Source organism: Lissotriton vulgaris, chromosome 10 (genome assembly GCF_964263255.1).
Source record: "Lissotriton vulgaris chromosome 10, aLisVul1.2, whole genome shotgun sequence".
NCBI classification, from domain to species: domain Eukaryota; kingdom Metazoa; phylum Chordata; class Amphibia; order Caudata; family Salamandridae; genus Lissotriton; species Lissotriton vulgaris.
The window spans coordinates 1,136,432,210-1,136,460,113 of NC_141698.1; the positions used below are offsets into that span (position 1 = coordinate 1,136,432,210).

Below are 27,904 nucleotides of genomic sequence, written 5' to 3' on the forward strand. Positions count from 1 at the left end.
TATGAGCCCTTGCGTCACTTTTACGCCGCTGGTGCGTCAGTTTTCATAAATGAGGCCCATAGTTTTTAAACTCGAGGAGGGGGGAAGGATACACACGTCTCTGCTGCCACAGGCACGTCAGTAACATGTTCGGAACATGCACAGAGACCACATGTTTCACAAAAACAATGTTTCAAGCCTACCTTCAGTGCTCAGCTCATGTCCCGGGATGCTGTGGTTTGCTGTGGTTTCTTCTGCCCTTTCTCCTTGATGTCCGCCTGGTGGAGTAGCACCTGTAGCCCCCGTTCCATGTCATCCTGTGGCAACAGGACACTGCTCTTTCCTCCCCCCCTCCCTTATCACCATGGGAATCAACGCCCTGGCTACTGTCTCCTCCTGTGAATGCTCTGCATAGACTGAGGCCCTTGATTAATCTTAAACTACCACTCCCGGTCCTTGCTGCCTTCTCATCCTGTGACTGTCCTGTGGAGATGTGTACCCTGCGGCTCTGGTTTCACATCACCCCCTGTGGTTGCTGCCTTCTCACCCTGTGGCTGTTATGTGGAGATGCTATAACCTGCTGCCCTTGCTTCACACCAGCTAATCACCCGCTGTCCTTGCTGCCTTCTCATCCTGTAAATGTCCTGTGGAGATGTGTACCCTGCGGCTCTGGTTTCACATCACCCCCGTGGTTGCTGCCTTCTCATCCTGTAAATATCCTATGGATATGGTAGCACACGGCAATTGTTTCATCTTGTCCTATCACTCCCAGCCCTTGCTGCCTTCTTATCCTGTGGTGAATGTCCTGTGTAGTTGGTAACCTGTGGCTTTCATTTCTCACCCTTGGCCTCCCACAATATTGCAGGGTTGTCTGTCCACCCTCTTCTATGTCTCCCGGACCCTCTCTCCCTAGGCGTCCTCGGGCCCCTCTCTTTCTAGGCACCTTCGGGCCCCTCTCTCCCTAGGCGTCCTCGGGCCCCTCTCTCCCTCGCCTCCATCAACCCATCACCTGTGAGGCGGGTGGTATCCGATCCTCACCCTTGTTCCCCTCTTCGCCGGTCCCTCTGTTGCTATGGTTTCCCCACACAAACTAGACTCCGCCCACCTGTCCTACGTTTCAAAGGGAGGGGATGAATCTTTAATGGAGAGAAGGATGATTAATGCAGAGACCTATCACCTCCCACAGAGACCCACACAGAGACCTCTCACCTCCCACACAGAGACCTCTCACCTCCCACACAGAGACCCACACAGAGACCGCTCACCTCCCACAGAGACCTATCACCTCCCACAGAGACCCACACAGAGACCTCTCACCTCCCACAGAGACCTCTCACCTCCCACAGAGACCCACAGAGACCTCTCACCTCCCACAGAGACCCACGCAGAGACCTCTCACCTCCCACAGAGACCTCTCACCTCCCACAGAGACCCACACAGAGACCACTCACCTCCCACAGAGACCCACACAGAGACCTCTCACCTCCCAGAGACCTCTCACCTTCCACAGAGACCCACACAGAGACCTCTCACCTCCCACAGAGACCTCTCACCTCCCACAGAGACCCACACAGAGACCTCTCACCTCCCACAGAGACCCTCACAGAGACCTCTCACCTCTCACCTCCCACAGAGACCCACACAGAGACCTCTCACCTCCCACAGAGACCCTCACAGAGACCGCTCACCTCCCACAGAGACCTATCACCTCCCACAGAGACCCACACAGAGACCTCTCACCTCCCACAGAGACCTCTCACCTCCCACAGAGACCCACACAGAGACCGCTCACCTCCCACAGAGACCTCTCACCTCCCACAGAGACCTCTCACCCCCCACAGAGACCCACACAGAGACCTCTCACCTCCCACAGAGACCTCTCACCTCCCACAGAGACCCACACAGAGACCTCTCACCTCCCACAGAGACCTCTCACCTCCCAGAGACCTCTAACCTCCCACAGAGACCCACACAGAGACCTCTCACCTCCCACAGAGACCCACACAGAGACCTCTCACCTCCCACAGAGACCTCTCACCTTCCACAGAGACCCACACAGAGACCTCTCACCTCCCAGAGACCTCTCACCTCCCACAGAGACCCACGCAGAGACCTCTCACCTCCCACAGAGACCTCTCACCTCCCACAGAGACCCACACAGAGACCACTCACCTCCCACAGAGACCCACACAGAGACCTCTCACCTCCCAGAGACCTCTCACCTTCCACAGAGACCCACACAGAGACCTCTCACCTCCCACAGAGACCTCTCACCTCCCACAGAGACCCACACAGAGACCTCTCACCTCCCACAGAGACCCTCACGGAGACCTCTCACCTCTCACCTCCCACAGAGACCCACACAGAGACCTCTCACCTCCCACAGAGACCCTCACAGAGACCTCTCACCTCCCACAGAGACCCACACAGAGACCTCTCACCTCCCACAGAGACCCACACAGAGACCTCTCACCTCCCACAGAGACCTCTCACCTCCCACAGAGACCTCTCATCTCCCACAGAGACCCACACAGAGACCTCTCACCTCCCACATCGACCTCTCACCTCCCACAGAGACCCACGCAGAGACCTCTCACCTCCCACAGAGACCTCTCACCTCCCAGAGACCTCTCACCTCCCACAGAGACCCACAAAGAGACCTCTCACCTCCCACAGAGACCCACACAGAGACCTCTCACCTCCCACAGAGACCTCTCACCTTCCACAGAGACCCACACAGAGACCTCTCACCTCCCACAGAGACCCACACAGAGACCTCTCACCTCCCACAGAGACCTCTCACCACTCACAAAGACCCACACAGAGGCCTCTCACCTCCCACAGAGACCTCTCACCTCCCACAGAGACCTCTCACCTCCCACAGAGACCTCTCACCTCCCACAGAGACCCACACAGAGACCTCTCACCTCCCACAGAGACCTCTCACCTTCCACAGAGACCCACACAGAGACCTCTCACCTCCCAGAGGCCTCTCACCTCCCACAGAGACCCACACAGAGACCTCTCACCTCCCACAGAGACCCACACAGAGACCTCTCACCTCCCACAGAGACCCACACAGAGACCTCTCACCTCCCACAGAGACCTCTCACCTTCCACAGAGACCCACACAGAGACCTCTCACCTCCCACAGAGACCCACACAGAGACCTCTCACCTCCCACAGAGACCCACACTGAGACCTCTCACCTCCCACAGAGACCTCTCACCACTCACAAAGACCCACACAGAGGCCTCTCACCTCCCACAGAGACCTCTCACCTCCCACAGAGACCTCTCACCTCCCACAGAGACCTCTCACCTCCCACAGAGACCCACAAAGAGACCTCTCACCTCCCACAGAGACCTCTCACCTTCCACAGAGACCCACACAGAGACCTCTCACCTCCCAGAGGCCTCTCACCTCCCACAGAGACCCACACAGAGACCTCTCACCTCCCACAGAGACCCACACAGAGACCTCTCACCTCCCACAGAGACCTCTCACCACTCACAGAGACCCACACAGAGACCTCTCACCTCCCACAGAGTCCTCTCACCTCCCACAGAGACCCACACAGAGACCACTCACCTCCCACAGAGACCCACACAGAGACCTCTCACCTCCCAGAGACCTCTCACCTTCCACAGAGACCCACACAGAGACCTCTCACCTCCCACAGAGACCTCTCACCTCCCACAGAGACCCACACAGAGACCTCTCACCTCCCACAGAGACCCTCACGGAGACCTCTCACCTCTCACCTCCCACAGAGACCCACACAGAGACCTCTCACCTCCCACAGAGACCCTCACAGAGACCTCTCACCTCCCACAGAGACCCACACAGAGACCTCTCACCTCCCACAGAGACCCACACAGAGACCTCTCACCTCCCACAGAGACCTCTCACCTCCCACAGAGACCTCTCATCTCCCACAGAGACCCACACAGAGACCTCTCACCTCCCACATCGACCTCTCACCTCCCACAGAGACCCACGCAGAGACCTCTCACCTCCCACAGAGACCTCTCACCTCCCAGAGACCTCTCACCTCCCACAGAGACCCACAAAGAGACCTCTCACCTCCCACAGAGACCCACACAGAGACCTCTCACCTCCCACAGAGACCTCTCACCTTCCACAGAGACCCACACAGAGACCTCTCACCTCCCACAGAGACCCACACAGAGACCTCTCACCTCCCACAGAGACCTCTCACCACTCACAAAGACCCACACAGAGGCCTCTCACCTCCCACAGAGACCTCTCACCTCCCACAGAGACCTCTCACCTCCCACAGAGACCTCTCACCTCCCACAGAGACCCACACAGAGACCTCTCACCTCCCACAGAGACCTCTCACCTTCCACAGAGACCCACACAGAGACCTCTCACCTCCCAGAGGCCTCTCACCTCCCACAGAGACCCACACAGAGACCTCTCACCTCCCACAGAGACCCACACAGAGACCTCTCACCTCCCACAGAGACCCACACAGAGACCTCTCACCTCCCACAGAGACCTCTCACCTTCCACAGAGACCCACACAGAGACCTCTCACCTCCCACAGAGACCCACACAGAGACCTCTCACCTCCCACAGAGACCCACACTGAGACCTCTCACCTCCCACAGAGACCTCTCACCACTCACAAAGACCCACACAGAGGCCTCTCACCTCCCACAGAGACCTCTCACCTCCCACAGAGACCTCTCACCTCCCACAGAGACCTCTCACCTCCCACAGAGACCCACAAAGAGACCTCTCACCTCCCACAGAGACCTCTCACCTTCCACAGAGACCCACACAGAGACCTCTCACCTCCCAGAGGCCTCTCACCTCCCACAGAGACCCACACAGAGACCTCTCACCTCCCACAGAGACCCACACAGAGACCTCTCACCTCCCACAGAGACCTCTCACCACTCACAGAGACCCACACAGAGACCTCTCACCTCCCACAGAGTCCTCTCACCTCCCACAGAGACCTCTCACCTCCCACAGAGACCTCTCACCTCCCACAGAGACCCACACAGAGACCTCTCACCTCCCACAGAGACCTCTCACCTTCCACAGAGACCCACACAGAGACCTCTCACCTCCCAGAGACCTCTCACCTCCCACAGAGACCCACACAGAGACCTCTCACCTCCCACAGAGACCTCTCACCTTCCACAGAGACCTCTCACCTCCCACAGAGACCTCTCACCTTCCACAGAGACCCACACAGAGACCTCTCACCTCCCACAGAGACCCACACAGAGACCTCTCACCTCCCACAGAGACCCACACAGAGACCTCTCACCTCCCACAGAGACCTCTCACCACTCACAGAGACCCACACAGAGACCTCTCACCTCCCACAGAGACCTCTCACCTCCCACAGACACCTCTCACCTCCCACAGAGACCCACACAGAGACCTCTCACCTCCCACAGAGACCTCTCACCTCCCAGAGACCTCTCACCTCCCACAGAGACCCACACAGAGACCTCTCACCTCCCACAGAGACCCACACAGAGACCTCTCACCTCCCACAGAGACCTCTCACCTTCCACAGAGACCCACACAGAGACCTCTCACCTCCCACAGAGACCCACACAGAGACCTCTCACCTCCCACAGAGACCCACACAGAGACCTCTCACCTCCCACAGAGACCTCTCACCACTCACAAAGACCCACACAGAGGCCTCTCACCTCCCACAGAGACCTCTCACCTCCCACAGAGACCTCTCACCTCCCACAGAGACCTCTCACCTCCCACAGAGACCCACACAGAGACCTCTCACCTCCCACAGAGACCTCTCACCTTCCACAGAGACCCACACAGAGACCTCTCACCTCCCAGAGGCCTCTCACCTCCCACAGAGACCCACACAGAGACCTCTCACCTCCCACAGAGACCCACACAGAGACCTCTCACCTCCCACAGAGACCCACACAGAGACCTCTCACCTCCCACATCGACCTCTCACCTCCCACAGAGACCCACGCAGAGACCTCTCACCTCCCACAGAGACCTCTCACCTTCCACAGAGACCCACACAGAGACCATTTCACCTCCCAGAGACCTCCCACCTCCCACAGAGACCCACACAGAGACCTCTCACCTCCCACAGAGACCTCTCACCTCCCACAGAGACCCACACAGAGACCTCTCACCTCCCAGAGACCTCTCACCTCCCACAGAGACCCACACAGAGACCTCTCACCTCCCACAGAGACCCACACAGAGACCTCTCACCTCCCACAGAGACCTCTCACCTTCCACAGAGACCCACACAGAGACCTCTCACCTCCCACAGAGACCCACACAGAGACCTCTCACCTCCCACAGAGACCCACACAGAGACCTCTCACCTCCCACAGAGACCTCTCACCACTCACAGAGACCCACACAGAGACCTCTCACCTCCCACAGAGTCCTCTCACCTCCCACAGAGACCTCTCACCTCCCACAGAGACCTCTCACCTCCCACAGAGACCCACACAGAGACCTCTCACCTCCCACAGAGACCTCTCACCTTCCACAGAGACCCACACAGAGACCTCTCACCTCCCAGAGACCTCTCACCTCCCACAGAGACCCACACAGAGACCTCTCACCTCCCACAGAGACCTCTCACCTCCCACAGAGACCTCTCACCTTCCACAGAGACCCACACAGAGACCTCTCACCTCCCACAGAGACCCACACAGAGACCTCTCACCTCCCACAGAGACCCACACAGAGACCTCTCACCTCCCACAGATACCTCTCACCACTCACAGAGACCCACACAGAGACCTCTCACCTCCCACAGAGACCTCTCACCTCCCACAGACACCTCTCACCTCCCACAGAGACCCACACAGAGACCTCTCACCTCCCACAGAGGCCTCTCACCTCCCACAGAGACCTCTCAGAGACCTCTCACCTCCCACAGAGACCTCTCACCTCCCACAGAGATCTCTCATTTCCCACATCGACCTCTCACCTCCCACAGAGACCCACGCAGACACCTCTCACCTCCCACAGAGACCCACACAGAGACCTCTCACCTCCCACAGAGACCTCTCACCTCCCACAGAGACCTCTCACCTCCCACAGAGACCCACACAGAGACCTCTCACCTCCCACAGAGACCTCTCACCTCCCACAGAGACCCACACAGAGACCTCTCACCTCCCACGGAGACCTCTCACCTCCCACAGAGACCTCTCACCACTCACAGAGACCCACACAGAGACCTCTCACCTCCCACAGAGGCCCACACAGAGACCTCTCACCTCCCACAGAGACCTCTCACCACTCACAGAGGCCCACACAGAGACCTCTCACCTCCCACAGAGACCCACACAGAGACCTCTCACCTCCCACAGAGACCTCTCACCTTCCACAGAGACCCACACAGAGACCTCTCACCTCCCAGAGACCTCTCACCTCCCACAGAGACCCACACAGAGACCTCTCACCTCCCACAGAGACCCACACAGAGACCTCTCACCTCCCACAGAGACCTCTCACCTTCCACAGAGACCCACACAGAGACCTCTCACCTCCCACAGAGACCCACACAGAGACCTCTCACCTCCCACAGAGACCCACACAGAGACCTCTCACCTCCCACAGAGACCTCTCACCACTCACAGAGACCCACACAGAGACCTCTCACCTCCCACAGAGACCTCTCACTCCCACAGAGACCTCTCACCTCCCACAGAGACCTCTCACCTCCCACAGGGACCCACACAGAGACCTCTCACCTCCCACAGAGACCTCTCACCACTCACAGAGACCCACACAGAGACCTCTCACCTCCCACAGAGACCTCTCACCTTCCACAGAGACCCACACAGAGACCTCTCACCTCCCACAGAGACCCCAACAGAGACCTCTCACCTTCCACAGAGACCCACACAGAGACCTCTCACCTCCCACATCGACCTCTCACCTCCCACAGAGACTTCTCACCTCCCACAGAGACCCACACAGAGACCTCTCACCTCCCACAGAGACCTCTCCCCTCCCACAGAGACCCACACAGAGACCTCTCACCTCCCACAGAGACCTCTCACCACTCACAGAGACCCACACAGAGACCTCTCACCTCCCACAGAGACCCACACAGAGACCTCTCACCTCCCACAGAGACCTCTCACCTCCCACAGAGACCTCTCAACTCCCACAGAGACCTCTCACATCCCACAGAGACCTCTCACCTCCCACAGAAACCCACACAGAGACCTTTCACCTCCCACAGAGACCTCTCACCTCCCACAGAGACCCACACAGAGACCTCTCACCTCCCACACAGACCCACACAGAGACCTCTCACCTCCCACAGAGACCTCTCACATCCCACAGAGACCCACACAGAGACCTCTCACCTCCCAGAGACCTCTCACCTCCCACAGAGACCCACACAGAGACCTCTCACCTCCCACAGAGACCCACACAGAGACCTCTCACCTCCCACAGAGACCTCTCACCTTCCACAGAGACCCACACAGAGACCTCTCACCTCCCACAGAGACCCACACAGAGACCTCTCACCTCCCACAGAGACCCACACAGAGACCTCTCACCTCCCACAGAGACCTCTCACCACTCAAAGAGACCCACACATAGACCTCTCACCTCCCACAGAGTCCTCTCACCTCCCACAGAGACCTCTCACCTCCCACAGAGACCTCTCACCTCCCACAGAGACCCACACAGAGACCTCTCACCTCCCACAGAGACCTCTCACCTTCCACAGAGACCCACACAGAGACCTCTCACCTCCCAGAGACCTCTCACCTCCCACAGAGACCCACACAGAGACCTCTCACCTCCCACAGAGACCTCTCACCTTCCACAGAGACCTCTCACCTCCCACAGAGACCTATCACCTTCCACAGAGACCCACACAGAGACCTCTCACCTCCCACAGAGACCCACACAGAGACCTCTCACCTCCCACAGAGACCCACACAGAGACCTCTCACCTCCCACAGAGACCTCTCACCACTCACAGAGACCCACACAGAGACCTCTCACCTCCCACAGAGACCTCTCACCTCCCACAGACACCTCTCACCTCCCACAGAGACCCACACAGAGACCTCTCACCTCCCACAGAGGCCTCTCGCCTCCCACAGAGACCTCTCAGAGACCTCTCACCTCCCACAGAGACCTCTCACCTCCCACAGAGACCTCTCACCTCCCACATCGACCTCTCACCTCCCACAGAGACCCACGCAGACACCTCTCACCTCCCACAGAGACCCACACAGAGACCTCTCACCTCCCACAGAGACCTCTCACCTCCCACAGAGACCTCTCACCTCCCACAGAGACCCACACAGAGACCGCTCACCTCCCACAGAGACCTCTCACCTCCCACAGAGACCTCTCACCCCCCACAGAGACCCACACAGAGACCTCTCACCTCCCACAGAGACCTCTCACCTCCCACAGAGACCCACACAGAGACCTCTCACCTCCCACAGAGACCTCTTACCTCCCAGAGACCTCTAACCTCCCACAGAGACCCACACAGAGACCTCTCACCTCCCACAGAGACCCACACAGAGACCTCTCACCTCCCACAGAGACCTCTCACCTTCCACAGAGACCCACACAGAGACCTCTCACCTCCCAGAGACCTCTCACCTCCCACAGAGACCCACGCAGAGACCTCTCACCTCCCACAGAGACCTCTCACCTCCCACAGAGACCCACACAGAGACCACTCACCTCCCACAGAGACCCACACAGAGACCTCTCACCTCCCAGAGACCTCTCACCTTCCACAGAGACCCACACAGAGACCTCTCACCTCCCACAGAGACCTCTCACCTCCCACAGAGACCCACACAGAGACCTCTCACCTCCCACAGAGACCCTCACGGAGACCTCTCACCTCTCACCTCCCACAGAGACCCACACAGAGACCTCTCACCTCCCACAGAGACCCTCACAGAGACCTCTCACCTCCCACAGAGACCCACACAGAGACCTCTCACCTCCCACAGAGACCCACACAGAGACCTCTCACCTCCCACAGAGACCTCTCACCTCCCACAGAGACCTCTCATCTCCCACAGAGACCCACACAGAGACCTCTCACCTCCCACATCGACCTCTCACCTCCCACAGAGACCCACGCAGAGACCTCTCACCTCCCACAGAGACCTCTCACCTCCCAGAGACCTCTCACCTCCCACAGAGACCCACAAAGAGACCTCTCACCTCCCACAGAGACCCACACAGAGACCTCTCACCTCCCACAGAGACCTCTCACCTTCCACAGAGACCCACACAGAGACCTCTCACCTCCCACAGAGACCCACACAGAGACCTCTCACCTCCCACAGAGACCTCTCACCACTCACAAAGACCCACACAGAGGCCTCTCACCTCCCACAGAGACCTCTCACCTCCCACAGAGACCTCTCACCTCCCACAGAGACCTCTCACCTCCCACAGAGACCCACACAGAGACCTCTCACCTCCCACAGAGACCTCTCACCTTCCACAGAGACCCACACAGAGACCTCTCACCTCCCAGAGGCCTCTCACCTCCCACAGAGACCCACACAGAGACCTCTCACCTCCCACAGAGACCCACACAGAGACCTCTCACCTCCCACAGAGACCCACACAGAGACCTCTCACCTCCCACAGAGACCTCTCACCTTCCACAGAGACCCACACAGAGACCTCTCACCTCCCACAGAGACCCACACAGAGACCTCTCACCTCCCACAGAGACCCACACTGAGACCTCTCACCTCCCACAGAGACCTCTCACCACTCACAAAGACCCACACAGAGGCCTCTCACCTCCCACAGAGACCTCTCACCTCCCACAGAGACCTCTCACCTCCCACAGAGACCTCTCACCTCCCACAGAGACCCACAAAGAGACCTCTCACCTCCCACAGAGACCTCTCACCTTCCACAGAGACCCACACAGAGACCTCTCACCTCCCAGAGGCCTCTCACCTCCCACAGAGACCCACACAGAGACCTCTCACCTCCCACAGAGACCCACACAGAGACCTCTCACCTCCCACAGAGACCTCTCACCACTCACAGAGACCCACACAGAGACCTCTCACCTCCCACAGAGTCCTCTCACCTCCCACAGAGACCTCTCACCTCCCACAGAGACCTCTCACCTCCCACAGAGACCCACACAGAGACCTCTCACCTCCCACAGAGACCTCTCACCTTCCACAGAGACCCACACAGAGACCTCTCACCTCCCAGAGACCTCTCACCTCCCACAGAGACCCACACAGAGACCTCTCACCTCCCACAGAGACCTCTCACCTTCCACAGAGACCTCTCACCTCCCACAGAGACCTCTCACCTTCCACAGAGACCCACACAGAGACCTCTCACCTCCCACAGAGACCCACACAGAGACCTCTCACCTCCCACAGAGACCCACACAGAGACCTCTCACCTCCCACAGAGACCTCTCACCACTCACAGAGACCCACACAGAGACCTCTCACCTCCCACAGAGACCTCTCACCTCCCACAGACACCTCTCACCTCCCACAGAGACCCACACAGAGACCTCTCACCTCCCACAGAGACCTCTCACCTCCCAGAGACCTCTCACCTCCCACAGAGACCCACACAGAGACCTCTCACCTCCCACAGAGACCCACACAGAGACCTCTCACCTCCCACAGAGACCTCTCACCTTCCACAGAGACCCACACAGAGACCTCTCACCTCCCACAGAGACCCACACAGAGACCTCTTACCTCCCACAGAGACCCACACAGAGACCTCTCACCTCCCACAGAGACCTCTCACCACTCACAAAGACCCACACAGAGGCCTCTCACCTCCCACAGAGACCTCTCACCTCCCACAGAGACCTCTCACCTCCCACAGAGACCTCTCACCTCCCACAGAGACCCACACAGAGACCTCTCACCTCCCACAGAGACCTCTCACCTTCCACAGAGACCCACACAGAGACCTCTCACCTCCCAGAGGCCTCTCACCTCCCACAGAGACCCACACAGAGACCTCTCACCTCCCACAGAGACCCACACAGAGACCTCTCACCTCCCACAGAGACCCACACAGAGACCTCTCACCTCCCACATCGACCTCTCACCTCCCACAGAGACCCACGCAGAGACCTCTCACCTCCCACAGAGACCTCTCACCTTCCACAGAGACCCACACAGAGACCATTTCACCTCCCAGAGACCTCCCACCTCCCACAGAGACCCACACAGAGACCTCTCACCTCCCACAGAGACCTCTCACCTCCCACAGAGACCCACACAGAGACCTCTCACCTCCCAGAGACCTCTCACCTCCCACAGAGACCCACACAGAGACCTCTCACCTCCCACAGAGACCCACACAGAGACCTCTCACCTCCCACAGAGACCTCTCACCTTCCACAGAGACCCACACAGAGACCTCTCACCTCCCACAGAGACCCACACAGAGACCTCTCACCTCCCACAGAGACCCACACAGAGACCTCTCACCTCCCACAGAGACCTCTCACCACTCACAGAGACCCACACAGAGACCTCTCACCTCCCACAGAGTCCTCTCACCTCCCACAGAGACCTCTCACCTCCCACAGAGACCTCTCACCTCCCACAGAGACCCACACAGAGACCTCTCACCTCCCACAGAGACCTCTCACCTTCCACAGAGACCCACACAGAGACCTCTCACCTCCCAGAGACCTCTCACCTCCCACAGAGACCCACACAGAGACCTCTCACCTCCCACAGAGACCTCTCACCTTCCACAGAGACCTCTCACCTCCCACAGAGACCTCTCACCTTCCACAGAGACCCACACAGAGACCTCTCACCTCCCACAGAGACCCACACAGAGACCTCTCACCTCCCACAGAGACCCACACAGAGACCTCTCACCTCCCACAGATACCTCTCACCACTCACAGAGACCCACACAGAGACCTCTCACCTCCCACAGAGACCTCTCACCTCCCACAGACACCTCTCACCTCCCACAGAGACCCACACAGAGACCTCTCACCTCCCACAGAGGCCTCTCACCTCCCACAGAGACCTCTCAGAGACCTCTCACCTCCCACAGAGACCTCTCACCTCCCACAGAGATCTCTCATTTCCCACATCGACCTCTCACCTCCCACAGAGACCCACGCAGACACCTCTCACCTCCCACAGAGACCCACACAGAGACCTCTCACCTCCCACAGAGACCTCTCACCTCCCACAGAGACCTCTCACCTCCCACAGAGACCCACACAGAGACCTCTCACCTCCCACAGAGACCTCTCACCTCCCACAGAGACCCACACAGAGACCTCTCACCTCCCACGGAGACCTCTCACCTCCCACAGAGACCTCTCACCACTCACAGAGACCCACACAGAGACCTCTCACCTCCCACAGAGGCCCACACAGAGACCTCTCACCTCCCACAGAGACCTCTCACCACTCACAGAGGCCCACACAGAGACCTCTCACCTCCCACAGAGACCTCTCAGCCCCCACAGAGACCTCTCACCTCCCACAGAGACCCACACAGAGACCTCTCACCTCCCACAGAGACCTCTCACCTTCCACAGAGACCCACACAGAGACCTCTCACCTCCCAGAGACCTCTCACCTCCCACAGAGACCCACACAGAGACCTCTCACCTCCCACAGAGACCCACACAGAGACCTCTCACCTCCCACAGAGACCTCTCACCTTCCACAGAGACCCACACAGAGACCTCTCACCTCCCACAGAGACCCACACAGAGACCTCTCACCTCCCACAGAGACCCACACAGAGACCTCTCACCTCCCACAGAGACCTCTCACCACTCACAGAGACCCACACAGAGACCTCTCACCTCCCACAGAGACCTCTCACTCCCACAGAGACCTCTCACCTCCCACAGAGACCTCTCACCTCCCACAGAGACCCACACAGAGACCTCTCACCTCCCACAGAGACCTCTCACCACTCACAGAGACCCACACAGAGACCTCTCACCTCCCACAGAGACCTCTCACCTTCCACAGAGACCCACACAGAGACCTCTCACCTCCCACAGAGACCCCAACAGAGACCTCTCACCTTCCACAGAGACCCACACAGAGACCTCTCACCTCCCACATCGACCTCTCACCTCCCACAGAGACCTCTCACCTCCCACAGAGACCCACACAGAGACCTCTCACCTCCCACAGAGACCTCTCACCTCCCACAGAGACCCACACAGAGACCTCTCACCTCCCACAGAGACCTCTCACCACTCACAGAGACCCACACAGAGACCTCTCACCTCCCACAGAGACCCACACAGAGACCTCTCACCTCCCACAGAGACCTCTCACCTCCCACAGAGACCTCTCAACTCCCACAGAGACCTCTCACATCCCACAGAGACCTCTCACCTCCCACAGAAACCCACACAGAGACCTTTCACCTCCCACAGAGACCTCTCACCTCCCACAGAGACCCACACAGAGACCTCTCACCTCCCACACAGACCCACACAGAGACCTCTCACCTCCCACAGAGACCTCTCACATCCCACAGAGACCCACACAGAGACCTTTCACCTCCCAGAGACCTCTCACCTCCCACAGAGACCCACACAGAGACCTCTCACCTCCCACAGAGACCCACACAGAGACCTCTCACCTCCCACAGAGACCTCTCACCTTCCACAGAGACCCACACAGAGACCTCTCACCTCCCACAGAGACCCACACAGAGACCTCTCACCTCCCACAGAGACCCACACAGAGACCTCTCACCTCCCACAGAGACCTCTCACCACTCACAGAGACCCACACATAGACCTCTCACCTCCCACAGAGTCCTCTCACCTCCCACAGAGACCTCTCACCTCCCACAGAGACCTCTCACCTCCCACAGAGACCCACACAGAGACCTCTCACCTCCCACAGAGACCTCTCACCTTCCACAGAGACCCACACAGAGACCTCTCACCTCCCAGAGACCTCTCACCTCCCACAGAGACCCACACAGAGACCTCTCACCTCCCACAGAGACCTCTCACCTTCCACAGAGACCTCTCACCTCCCACAGAGACCTATCACCTTCCACAGAGACCCACACAGAGACCTCTCACCTCCCACAGAGACCCACACAGAGACCTCTCACCTCCCACAGAGACCCACACAGAGACCTCTCACCTCCCACAGAGACCTCTCACCACTCACAGAGACCCACACAGAGACCTCTCACCTCCCACAGAGACCTCTCACCTCCCACAGACACCTCTCACCTCCCACAGAGACCCACACAGAGACCTCTCACCTCCCACAGAGGCCTCTCGCCTCCCACAGAGACCTCTCAGAGACCTCTCACCTCCCACAGAGACCTCTCACCTCCCACAGAGACCTCTCACCTCCCACATCGACCTCTCACCTCCCACAGAGACCCACGCAGACACCTCTCACCTCCCACAGAGACCCACACAGAGACCTCTCACCTCCCACAGAGACCTCTCACCTCCCACAGAGACCTCTCACCTCCCACAGAGACCCACACAGAGACCTCTCAACTCCCACAGAGACCTCTCACCTCCCACAGAGACCCACACAGAGACCTCTCACCTCCCACGGAGACCTCTCACCTCCCACAGAGACCTCTCACCACTCACAGAGACCCACACAGAGACCTCTCACCTCCCACAGAGGCCCACACAGAGACCTCTCACCTCCCACAGAGACCTCTCACCACTCACAGAGGCCCACACAGAGACCTCTCACCTCCCACAGAGACCTCTCACCCCCCACAGAGACCTCTCACCTCCCACAGAGACCCACACAGAGACCTCTCACCTCCCACAGAGACCTCTCACCTTCCACAGAGACCCACACAGAGACCTCTCACCTCCCAGAGACCTCTCACCTCCCACAGAGACCCACACAGAGACCTCTCACCTCCCACAGAGACCCACACAGAGACCTCTCACCTCCCACAGAGACCTCTCACCTTCCACAGAGACCCACACAGAGACCTCTCACCTCCCACAGAGACCCACACAGAGACCTCTCACCTCCCACAGAGACCCACACAGAGACCTCTCACCTCCCACAGAGACCTCTCACCACTCACAGAGACCCACACAGAGACCTCTCACCTCCCACAGAGACCTCTCACTCCCACAGAGACCTCTCACCTCCCACAGAGACCTCTCACCTCCCACAGAGACCCACAGAGACCTCTCACCTCCCACAGAGACCTCTCACCACTCACAGAGACCCACACAGAGACCTCTCACCTCCCACAGAGACCTCTCACCTTCCACAGAGACCCACACAGAGACCTCTCACCTCCCACAGAGACCCCAACAGAGACCTCTCACCTTCCACAGAGACCCACACAGAGACCTCTCACCTCCCACATCGACCTCTCACCTCCCACAGAGACCTCTCACCTCCCACAGAGACCCACACAGAGACCTCTCACCTCCCACAGAGACCTCTCACCTCCCACAGAGACCCACACAGAGACCTCTCACCTCCCACAGAGACCTCTCACCACTCACAGAGACCCACACAGAGACCTCTCACCTCCCACAGAGACCCACACAGAGACCTCTCACCTCCCACAGAGACCTCTCACCTCCCACAGAGACCTCTCAACTCCCACAGAGACCTCTCACATCCCACAGAGACCTCTCACCTCCCACAGAAACCCACACAGAGACCTTTCACCTCCCACAGAGACCTCTCACCTCCCACAGAGACCAACACAGAGACCTCTCACCTCCCACACAGACCCACACAGAGACCTCTCACCTCCCACAGAGACCTCTCACATCCCACAGAGACCTCTCACCTCCCACAGAGACCTCTCACCTCCCACAGAAACACACACAGAGACCTCTCACCTCCCACAGAGACCTCTCACCTCCCACAGAAACCCACACAGAGACCGTTCACCTCCCACAGAGACCTCTCACCTCCCACAGAAACCCACACAGAGACCTTTCACCTCCCACAGAGACCTCTCACCTCCCACAGAGACCTCTCACCTCCCACCGAGACCCACACAGAGACCTTTCACCTCCCACAGAGACCTCTCACCTCCCACAGAGACCCACACAGAGACCTCTCACCTCCCACAGAGACCTCTCACCTCCCACAGAGACCCACACAGAGTCCTCTCACCTCCCACAGAGACCTCTCACCTCCCACAGAAACCCGCACAGAGACCTTTCACCTCTTACAGAGACATCCCACAGAGACCCACACAGAGACCTCTCACCTCCCACAGAGACCTCCCACCTCCCACAGAGACCTCTCACCACTCACAGAGATCACTCACCACTCACAGACACTGCTCAGAGACCTCTCACCACTCACTACTCCCATATTTTTATTTATTTTTATATAGCACGGACTTTACCCGAAGTTGTCAGAGCGCTTCACAAAAGGAACAGATCTCATACATGCGGAGAAAATTACATGTGAACAAAGTACAAAAGCAAACGTTAAGTTACATGAGGCAAAAGTGAAAATTGTGAGCAAAGAAAATACAAGAGGTAGCAAACGGTGCAATGCAGGAGGAAAAAGTAATGTGTGCAAGTTACAAAAGCGTACAAAGTACAAGCAGAGGTATAATACTGCAATGAACGGAGCACACTCAAACACAAGAACAAACGCTACGTAGTCAATGGTGGCAATTGTGCAAGTATCGAAAGCAAACAAAATGTAAGAGGTAGTGTGTTACAAGAGAAAAGTGATGTGTGCATGTTAAAAACGAGTACCAAACACAGGTAGAAGGATAATACTGCAATACTTATACCTCTCACCACTCACAGAGACCACTCACCACTCCCATAGACCACTCCCATAGACCTCTCACCACTCCCAGAGACCTCTCACAGAGACCTCTCACCTCCCACATAGACCTCTCTTCTCCCACAGAGACCTCTCACCTCCCACAGAGACCCTCACAGAGACCTTTCATAACCCACAGAGACCTCTTACCACTCCCATAGAACACTCACCACTCACAGCGACTGGTCAGAGACCACTCACAACTGAGAGAGACCACTCAACACTCCCAGGGCCCCCTAACCACTCCCATAGACCTTTCACAACTCCCTGAGACCTCTCACAGAGACCTATCCCCTCCCACATAGACCTCTCACCTCCCACAGAGACCTCCTACAGAGACCACTCACCTCCCTAAGAGACCCTCACAGAGACCTTTCATAACCCACAGAGACCTCCCACCTCCCACAGAGACCTCTCACATCCCACAGAAACCCTCACAGAGACCTCACATCTTCCAGAGAGACCTCTCACAACTCACAGAGACCTCTCACCTCCCAGACAGACCTCTAATCTCCTACAGAGACCGCTCACAACTCACAGATTCCTCTCACCTCCCACAGATACCTCCCACCTCCAACAGGGACTGCTTCAGACTCACATAGACCTCTCACCTCCCACGGAGACTGCTCACATCTCACAGAAACTACTCACCACTCCCAGATACCACTCACAGAGACACCTCACAACTCACAGAGACCTCTCGCCACTCACAGAGACCTCTCACAGAGACCTCCCACCTCCCAAAGAGACCTCTCACCTCCCACAGAGACCACTCACCTCCCTCAAAGACACTCACAGAGACCTCTCACCACTCACAAAGACCACTCACAGGGAGTTCTCACCTCCCACAGAGACCTCAGAAGAGCTATCCACAAATGCGAAGGAACTTATTCATCAAGATAACAACTTGATTATAAACCCAATTGAAGCTTGGGAGGAGTTTACAATGGCACTTGGGCAAAATATGCAACGAAGCAAAAGATTTTTAAAGGGAATACTCAGGGTCCCTTATTATGAAAGACAAACTCACCGAAATAAAGAGACTTAAACAGAAAAAAAATCAAACTTTTTTTTTAAGACAGCTTCATGCACAACCACAAAATGAAGCCCTGCAAGGGGAGCTATGTAACCTAAAGGCAAAGCTAAAAAAGGAGATTTGGGAAAAGATAAGGCAGCTGAATGATGAATTCTGGGCTAAAATAATGTACAACTCGATATTGAAAAACAGCGCCAGGTTTTGGCGGACAATCCATAGTCTCCAACAGCCAGGTCATCACGGAATAAGCTCAGGTATAGTAGAGGCAGACTGGGCAAACCATCTGTACAATCACTTTAACAACAAAAGCCAAGAGGGGAATTTAACTGAAAAGAAATCACGGAACACTAAGATGAAAAAGAATGACATCAACACAGGAAAGACTAAACAAGGGACTAGTGAAGACATCAAGCAGGATGAGAAACGGCAAAAACAAAAGGACCACGATGTGGTAGGAAAGACAAGCCCAAAATTACCATCTAGCAGTAAAGAAAATAGTATTAACATATCAGCGGCTCAGATAAAATCATAAATATTAAAAGGCAAGTCGTGAGGAGCACCGGGTCCAAATGGAATACCTCCAATAATGTATAAACATGATTTTGAATTTTGGAGCAACACACTGGTACCAGTTTTCAAGGGCATTCAAGAACCAGAAATCAGCCCGGCATCTTGGAAAGGCTCGATAACAAGTCCAATCTACAAGCACGGCGACAGGAGCAACCCTTGCAATTATTGGCTCATCGCCCTGGTTGATATAGAGGCAAAGTATGTATGCTGGCCTAGTCCTGGAGGAATTGACTTCTTGGGCATTGTTTGTCAAAACATATAATCCCCGCAAATCAAACAGGGTTCTGTAGAGGACAGGGCACTACAACTAACATCTTGGCGCTAACCCTGCTGACAGACGCGGCAAAAGTAGCAAAGAGCTTTCTATTTTTATGTTTTATAGATTATAGCGCAGCGTTTGACCATGTGGATTGGGCCAAACTATTGCAAAAGTTGGAAAAGTCGGGGACACTGAGACCTCTAATGAAACAGCTGATCTTTTTACATACTAACACCTGGGTTAAGATCAAGGTGGGAGCTGGGACGCATCTCTCAAGGCGGATTAACACCTCCAAAGGCCTAAAACAAGGGTGCCTTCTAGCCCCCATGCTGTTCAGCCTCTTCTTAGCAGACCTTCAGGAGAATTGGATAATACAACATCACATGCCCCAAGATTGGGAAAAATCTTGCTGTCCAATCTCCTATACGCGGATGCCTTAGTATTAATAAGCCGGTCTCCATTTGGCCTCCAACACCTTCTGGATACTACTAGCAAATTCTCGCAAAGTAACGGATTAAACATAACTTAAATAAAACAAAAAGTATGACAGTGAACTACAACAAGTCCAGGAAAAATACTTGATATTTGGAAGGGTGGAAACTGGATCAAGTAACTAGCTATAAGTATCTCGGGGTACTATTGGACAGCAGAGTCTCATTTAAACCTCAACTACCCTGCGTCTAAAGGGCACCATGAGTTATCTTGCGATGAATCCCCTGAAGAAAGTCCTACCAGACTCTACACTTGAACCCCTCTTACAAGTGATCAGAGCACGACTGCAGCCAATGCTCATATATCGGAGCGAACCAACGCATGGAAAAGATGCGTTGGTCATAGATAAAGTGATTAGCTGCACATACAGAGCAATTGTTCGGCTACCCAACTATGTATCACCTGCCCAAATACGCCTCGAATATGACCTTCAGAAGCAAACAGTGGAAGGAAGGGGTGCCTATATAAAAGGTTGGCACAAGGTCAGAGGTGCAGAGCAAGGATCCCTAAATGCCCAGCTCTGGACCGAGATGCACAACGAGAGCAATCACCTGCCAGGGAGTATCTGTTGGAATCTTTAGAAAGCCTCGGACGCTCCAATCTTTGGGAATCATCAACAGATCATAGGAGCTTTAAAAAGGTTGTAACCAAAGTAACGAACATGATGTCCTTAACGGAAGATAAGGAAACTCTGGCCAAGAGGGCTCACGGATGGATAGCGTTGAATGACTATAAAGCTCTTACACCACAGGCTTATTTGAAATGGGGAATTAAACAGAAGACAAAAGAAAAGTTTTTAAAGTTGCGTTTTGGTATTTTACCGATTCCTCCTCACCTGGCACCTTGGAAAAGGAGACAAGTAGGACAGTCCTGTTGTCCCTGTAGATTAGGAACGGAAGATCTAATACACATTATCTGTATTTGCCCCAGTTTGACGGACATAAGGCGCGCCTTATTTCGAGCAAAATGGAACCAGAAGGGCATCAGGGCCTGCAGGCAGGCTGTATAACTGTGTTTTAACCCAGAAGAGACCCAGCTAAACTGACCTCTTGCAAAGTACTTCGATTCAGTGGCTGGAAGACTAAAGCACCAGCAAAACGCAGAAGCAGAATAGCAGGCAGTAGCACACCTTATAGAGCACGCCAACAGACAAACCAAAGCAGGATTGTTTGGGCCAAGTGTTTGCACCTTGAAGCACAAGCACTTTATTATGTCTTACCTCTTATTCACTTTTAAAATGGCCTGAATAGGCAACCCCAAGTTCAACGCACCTCGTCCATGAGTTAAATATTGGGAAGGACAGTATAGATAACAGAGCTGGGACTCTGGTTCACAGTACAACATCAATAAGTTAACCTGGGAGTGTGAATTTAAATCACTAATGTACAAAGAGAGGCAACACTGATTTATGTATCTTAATGTTTGAATGTTTTAAATTGTGAGTTTTAATTAACTGTACAATAAAGATTACTTACTTACTTACTCACAGAGACCACTCACCACTTACAGAGACCACTCAGCACTCACAAAGACCCCTCACCTCTCGCTAAGACCACTCACAGAGACCACTCAACTCCTGCCGAGACCACTGACAGAGGTCTCTTTCCACCCCCAGAGCCCAGTGTTACGCTGTGTACAGCAGTGAGGGTGGCAAGGTCTCTCGCCACCACAGATACCGATGGTATACCCTGAATAGCAGTGTAAACATGGACCAATATCTGTGCGCTGGCCTGGTTGATAGGTTGAATCCAGTACTGTCTGTAGAGTGCTACATGCAGAGCGAAGCACTGTGTGCAGTCACTGACATGCAGAGCGAAGCACCGTGTGCAGTCACTGACATGCAGAGCGAAGCACTGTGTGCAGTCACTGACATGCAGAGTGAAGCACCGTGTGCAGTCACTGACATGCAGAGTGAAGCACTGTGTGCAGTCACTGACATGCAGAGTGAAGCACCGTGTACAGTCTCTGACATGCAGGGCGAAGCACCGTGTGCAGTCACTGACATGCAGAGCGAAGCACCGTGTGCAGTCACTGACATGCAGAGTGAAGCACTGTGTGCAGTCACTGACATGCAGAGTGAAGCACCGTGTACAGTCACTGACATGTAGAGTGAAGCACCGTGTGCAGTCACTGACATGCAGAGTGAAGCACCGTGTGCTGTCACTGACATGCAGAGTGAAGCGCCGTGTGCAGTCACTGACATTTGTATTTGTATTTCCGGTTTATATAGCGCCAACTCACCGGCAGGTCTCAAGGCGCTTTTGACCGAAAGGAAACAACATCTTACTCAGCAGGATGACCAGAGGGGGAGCGTGCTTAGGCTAAACTCAAACCCTCTCTGAACAGAATTGTTTTCAGAGACTTCCTGAAGCGAAGGAGGTTTCCCTCTTTACGGAGGGACTCAGGTAGTTTGTTCCATATTTTAGGGATCAAGACCGAAAAGGATCTTCCACCTTTTGTAGCGAGTTTAAAACGGGGACAAACAAGCAGTTGTGCATCGGAGGACCTAAGACACCGTTCTGGCTTGTACAGCTCCAGCCGTTTTTTTATGTATGACGGAGCTTGTCCATAGATCGCTTTATGGGTTATACAGAGGCTCTTGAATTCAGACCGCTGCCTTATAGGCAGCCAATGGAGGCTCTGTAGCAATGGTGAGGCATGTGAGCGTCTTGGTAGCCTGAAAATGAGGCGAGCCGCATCATTTAAGGTCACCTGCAGTCTGTTAGTAAGTATTTTCGGAAGGCCTAAGTACAGCGCATTTCCATAGTCCAGCCTGGATATTATGGTCGCGGATACGACCGTACGCAGCATGGACCTGGACAAAAGAGGGGCTAGTTTGCGTAGTTGTCTAATCAAACCCGTACAGGTGCCGGCTACGGTGGAAATCTGGCTCGCCATTGACAACTCACGATCAATCTTGATGCCCAGACTTTTTACTTTGTCCGCTGGTTTAGGAGTAGGGCCTAGATCCTGGGGCCAGTACAAGTCACTCCATGGGGAGCAGGTCGATGCGACCACTAAAACTTCTGTCTTCTCGGGGTTTATTTTCAGAAGATTCGATGACATCCACCTAACGGTGTATCTGAGTACATTCTGCACTTGGGTCTGAGCTTGTACTGTATTCTCTATACTCAGCAACAATTGGGTATCGTCAGCGTAATTAAATACGCGACAACCCATCTTTGCCAGGGAGTTAATTAATGGCTGAAGGTACAGGTTAAATAGGAGAGCGGATAAGGCGGAGCCTTGAGGTACCCCACATGTTAAGTTTCCAACCTCTGAGATCTCCTCGCCTAGCTGAATCCTCTGTGTTCTCCCAGTCAAGAAAGATTTCAGCCAACAGAATGCTGACCCCTGAATCCCAAAGCTGGTCAACCTGTCCAGGAGCAGTGCATGGCTGACAGTAACGAACGCCGCTGATAGATCTAAAAGTATCAGGGCGCTCGGTTTCTTACTGTCAGCCATCTCTCTCAACTCATCCAGCACCGAGAGCATCACCAGTTCGGTGCTGTGGTGTGCGCGGAATCCTGCCTGAAGCTCGTGGAGAAGGTGGTGTGACTCCAAGAACGAGGCCAGGGACTTCAGCACATGTTGCTCCAGGACTTTGGCCAGGAACGGGAGCTCGGAGATCGGCCTGTAGTTTTTCAGGGACTTGGGATCGGCTCCTGGTTTCTTTATTAAAGGCTTTACCCGGGCTTCTTTAAATCCATCAGGTAGCTGCCCTGTAAGTAATGATTTGTTCAGCAACGAGAGGACATGCTCCTCTAGAATAGGACATGCTAGGCGGAATACGCTAGGGGGGCACGGATCAGCTGGGGACCCAGACTTGGTTTTGCTCATAATTTGCTCCAAGCTCATAGGGTCCAGTTGAGGAAAGTGTGAAATGGCAACATCCTTCAGAGGATGATCAATCAATTGATCAATGAGGCCTGGCCCAGCATCCTTTCTGATATTCTGTAGGATGGTGTCTACTTTTTCTAGGAAGTAATTTTGAAAGGTATTGCAGGGGATTGTTGTTTCAGTTTCTTTGGGTCTTTTACTTAGCTCCGTTAGGATTTTAAATGTCTCCTTCTGGACGTTGTCGGCCTGGCTAATCCGATTCTCAAAGTAGGCAGCCTTGGTTGCCAGGATGAGCTTTTTATAAAGATGGAATAGATTTCTATATTGTTCTCGGGCTATTTCATCTTTTTTCTTTCTCCAGTTTCTCTCGGCATTACAAAGCTTCTTCTTATGATCCCTGAGAGCTTGAGTGAACCATGGTGCTCCCTTTCCCGCCCTCTTGACTCTTTGTGATTTCTCAGGTGCAATCAGATCAAATGCTTTGGTCAGGCTATGTGTTAAATCCCTGTATTCCTGATCTACATTGCTATTTGGAGCTATCGGATGAATGAGTTCCGAGAGGATCGGTCTCAAGGTGCCTTGTTCAATTTTCTTCCACTGCCGGACTTTCTTCCCTTTAGGTGGCACTTGCATCGGTCTTGCCTTTATGGGAATGTCACAATAAAGTAAATGATGGTCAGACCAAATGCAGGGTACAACCCTCGGGGAGCTACCTTAGGATCCAATGTCCAAATGAGATCGAGGATGTGTCCTTTTATGTGTGTAGGTGTATCTACTAGCTGTCTAAAACCTAAAGATGACATAGTCTGCTCTAAATGACATGCCGCAGGTTCCTTTATTAACCTGTCCCAGTGTAGATTAAAGTCTCCCGTTACTACTACATTTTTGTAGCGTGAGCGGATGTCAGATATGATAGACAGAAATAGATCGTTGAAGTTTGGGGTGGAGTTAGGTGGACGATAGACTGTGAGAATCACCAAACATAGATTGTCAAATATAAACTTTACCGCAATCATATCAGCTAAGTCTATCGTTTCTGCCAGGATTTTATTCAGATTACATGCAGAGTGAAGCACCGTGTGCAGTCACTGACATGCAGAGTGAAGCACCGTGTGCAGTCACTGACATGCAGAGTGAAGCACCGTGTGCAGTCACTGACATGCAGAGCGAAGCACTGTGTGCAGTCACTGACATGCAGAGCGAAGCACTGTGTGCAGTCACTGACATGCAGAGCGAAGCACCATGTGCAGTCACTGACATGCAGAGCGAAGCACTGTGTGCAGTTACTGACATGCAGAGCGAAGCACCGTGTGCAGTCACTGACATGCAGAGCGAAGCACCGTGTGCAGTCACTGACATGCAGGGCAAAGCACCGTGTGCAGTCACTGACATGCAGAGTGAAGCACCGTGTGCAGTCACTGATATGCAGAGCAAAGCACTGTGTGCAGTCACTGTCATGCAGAGAGAAGCACCGTGTGCAGTCACTGACATGCAGGGTGAAGCACCGTGTCCAGTCTCTGACATGCAGAGTGAAGCACCGTGTGCAGTCACTGACATGCAGAGTGAAGCACCGTGTGCAGTCACTGACATGCAGAGTGAAGCACCGTGTGCAGTCACTGACATGCAGTCACTGACATGCAGAGTGAAGCACCGTGTGCAGTCACTGACATGAAGAGCACAGCACCGTGTGCAGTCTCTGACATGCAGAGTGAAGCACTGTGTGCAGTCACTGACATGCAGAGCGAAGCACTGTGTGCAGTCACTGACATGCAGAGCGAAGCACTGTGTGCAGTCACTGACATGCAGAGTGAAGCACTGTGTGCAGTCACTGACATGCAGAGCGAAGCACTGTGTGCAGTCACTGACCTGCAGAGTGAAGCACCGTGTGCAGTCACTGACATGCAGAGCGAAGCACCGTGTGCAGTCACTGACCTGCAGAGCGAAGCACTGTGTGCAGTCACTGACATGCAGAGCGAAGCACTGTGTGCAATCACTGACATGCAGAGCGAAGCACCGTGTGCAGTCACTGACATGCAGGGCAAAGCACCGTGTGCAGTCACTGACATGCAGAGTGAAGCACCGTGTGCAGTCACTGATATGCAGAGCAAAGCACTGTGTGCAGTCACTGTCATGCAGAGAGAAGCACCGTGTGCAGTCACTGACATGCAGGGTGAAGCACCGTGTCCAGTCTCTGACATGCAGAGTGAAGCACCGTGTGCAGTCACTGACATGCAGAGTGAAGCACTGTGTGCAGTCACTGACATGCAGAGCGAAGCACTGTGTGCAGTCACTGACATGCAGGGTGAAGCACCGTGTCCAGTCTCTGACATGCAGAGTGAAGCACCGTGTGCAGTCACTGACATGCAGAGCAAAGCACTGTGTGCAGTCACTGACATGCAGAGAGAAGCACTGTGTGCAGTCACTGACATGCAGAGCGAAGCACAGTGTGCAGTCTCTGACATGCAGAGTGAAGCACCGTGTGCAGTCACTGACATGCAGAGTGAAGCACCGTGTGCAGTCACTGACATGCAGAGCGAAGCACCGTGTGCAGTCACTGACATGCAGAGCGAAGCACTGTGTGCAGTCTCTGACATGCAGGGTGAAGCACCGTGTCCAGTCTCTGACATGCAGAGTGAGCACCGTGTGCAGTCACTGACATGCAGGGTGAAGCACCGTGTCCAGTCTCTGACATGCAGAGTGAAGCACCGTGTACAGTCTCTGACATGCAGGGTGAAGCACCGTGTGCAGTCACTGACATGCAGAGCGAAGCACTGTGTGCAGTCACTGACATGCAGAGCGAAGCACTGTGTGCAGTCTCTGACATGCAGAGCGAAGCACCGTGTCCAGTCTCTGACATGCAGAGTAAGCACCGTGTGCAGTCACTGACATGCAGAGCGAAGCACTGTGTGCAGTCACTGACATGCAGAGTGCAGCACCGTGTGCAGTCACTGACATGCAGAGCGAAGCACTGTGTGCAGTCACTGACATGCAGAGTGAAGCACCGTGTACAGTCTCTGACATGCAGAGTGAAGCACCGTGTGCAGTCACTGACATGCAGAGTAAGCACCGTGTGCAGTCACTGACATGCAGTGTGAAGCACCGTGTACAGTCACTGACATGCAGAGTGAAGCACCGTGTGCAGTCACTGACATGCAGAGCGAAGCACTGTGTGCAGTCACTGACATGCAGAGCGAAGCACCGTGTCCAGTCTCTGACATGCAGAGTAAGCACCGTGTGTAGTCACTGACATCCAGAGTGAAGAACCGTGTGCAGTCACTGACATGCAGAGCGAAGCACTGTGTGCAGTCACTGACATGCAGAGCGAAGCACTGTGTGCAGTCTCTGACATGCAGAGCGAAGCACTGTGTGCAGTCTCTGACATGCAAGGTGAAGCACTGTGTGCTGTCACTGACATGCAGGGTGAAGCACCGTGTCCAGTCTCTGACATGCAGAGCGAAGCACCGTGTCCAGTCTCCGACATGCAGAGTAAGCACCGTGTGCAGTCACTGACATGCAGAGTGAAGCACCGTGTGCAGTCACTGACATGCAGAGCAAAGCACTGTGTGCAGTCACTGACATGCAGAGCGAGGCACTGTGTGCAGTCTCTGACATGCAGAGCGAAGCACCGTGTGCAGTCACTGACATGCAGGGTGAAGCACCGTGTGCAGTCACTGACATGCAGGGTGAAGCACAGTGTGCAGTCACTGACATGCAGGGTGAAGCACCGTGTGCAGTCACTGACATGCAGGGTGAAGCACAGTGTGCAGTCACTGACATGCAGGGTGAAGCACCGTGTGCAGTCACTGACATGCAGAGTGAAGCACCGTGTGCAGTCACTGACATGCAGGGTGAAGCACTGTGTGCAGTCACTGAAATGCAGGGTAAAGCACCGTGTACAGT

At 54.7% G+C, this 27,904-nt stretch overlaps 1 protein-coding gene across 3 annotated transcripts in view; it reads right to left on the reverse strand.

Annotated features, from left to right (window-relative positions):
* The window catches only part of LOC147689454 (trimethyllysine dioxygenase, mitochondrial-like), a 273,486-nt gene that overhangs the window by 205,257 nt on the left and 40,325 nt on the right, over positions 1 to 27,904 (reverse strand). The window contains exon 1 of one of the 3 annotated variants that reach the window (XM_086942232.1): positions 183 to 1,047. The exons of the other annotated variants lie outside the window; for them this stretch is intronic. The gene's annotated coding sequence lies outside the window, so the exon portion shown is untranslated. Of the gene's footprint in view, positions 1 to 182; positions 1,048 to 27,904 lie in introns of those variants that run through there. 3 annotated transcript variants of the gene reach the window in all.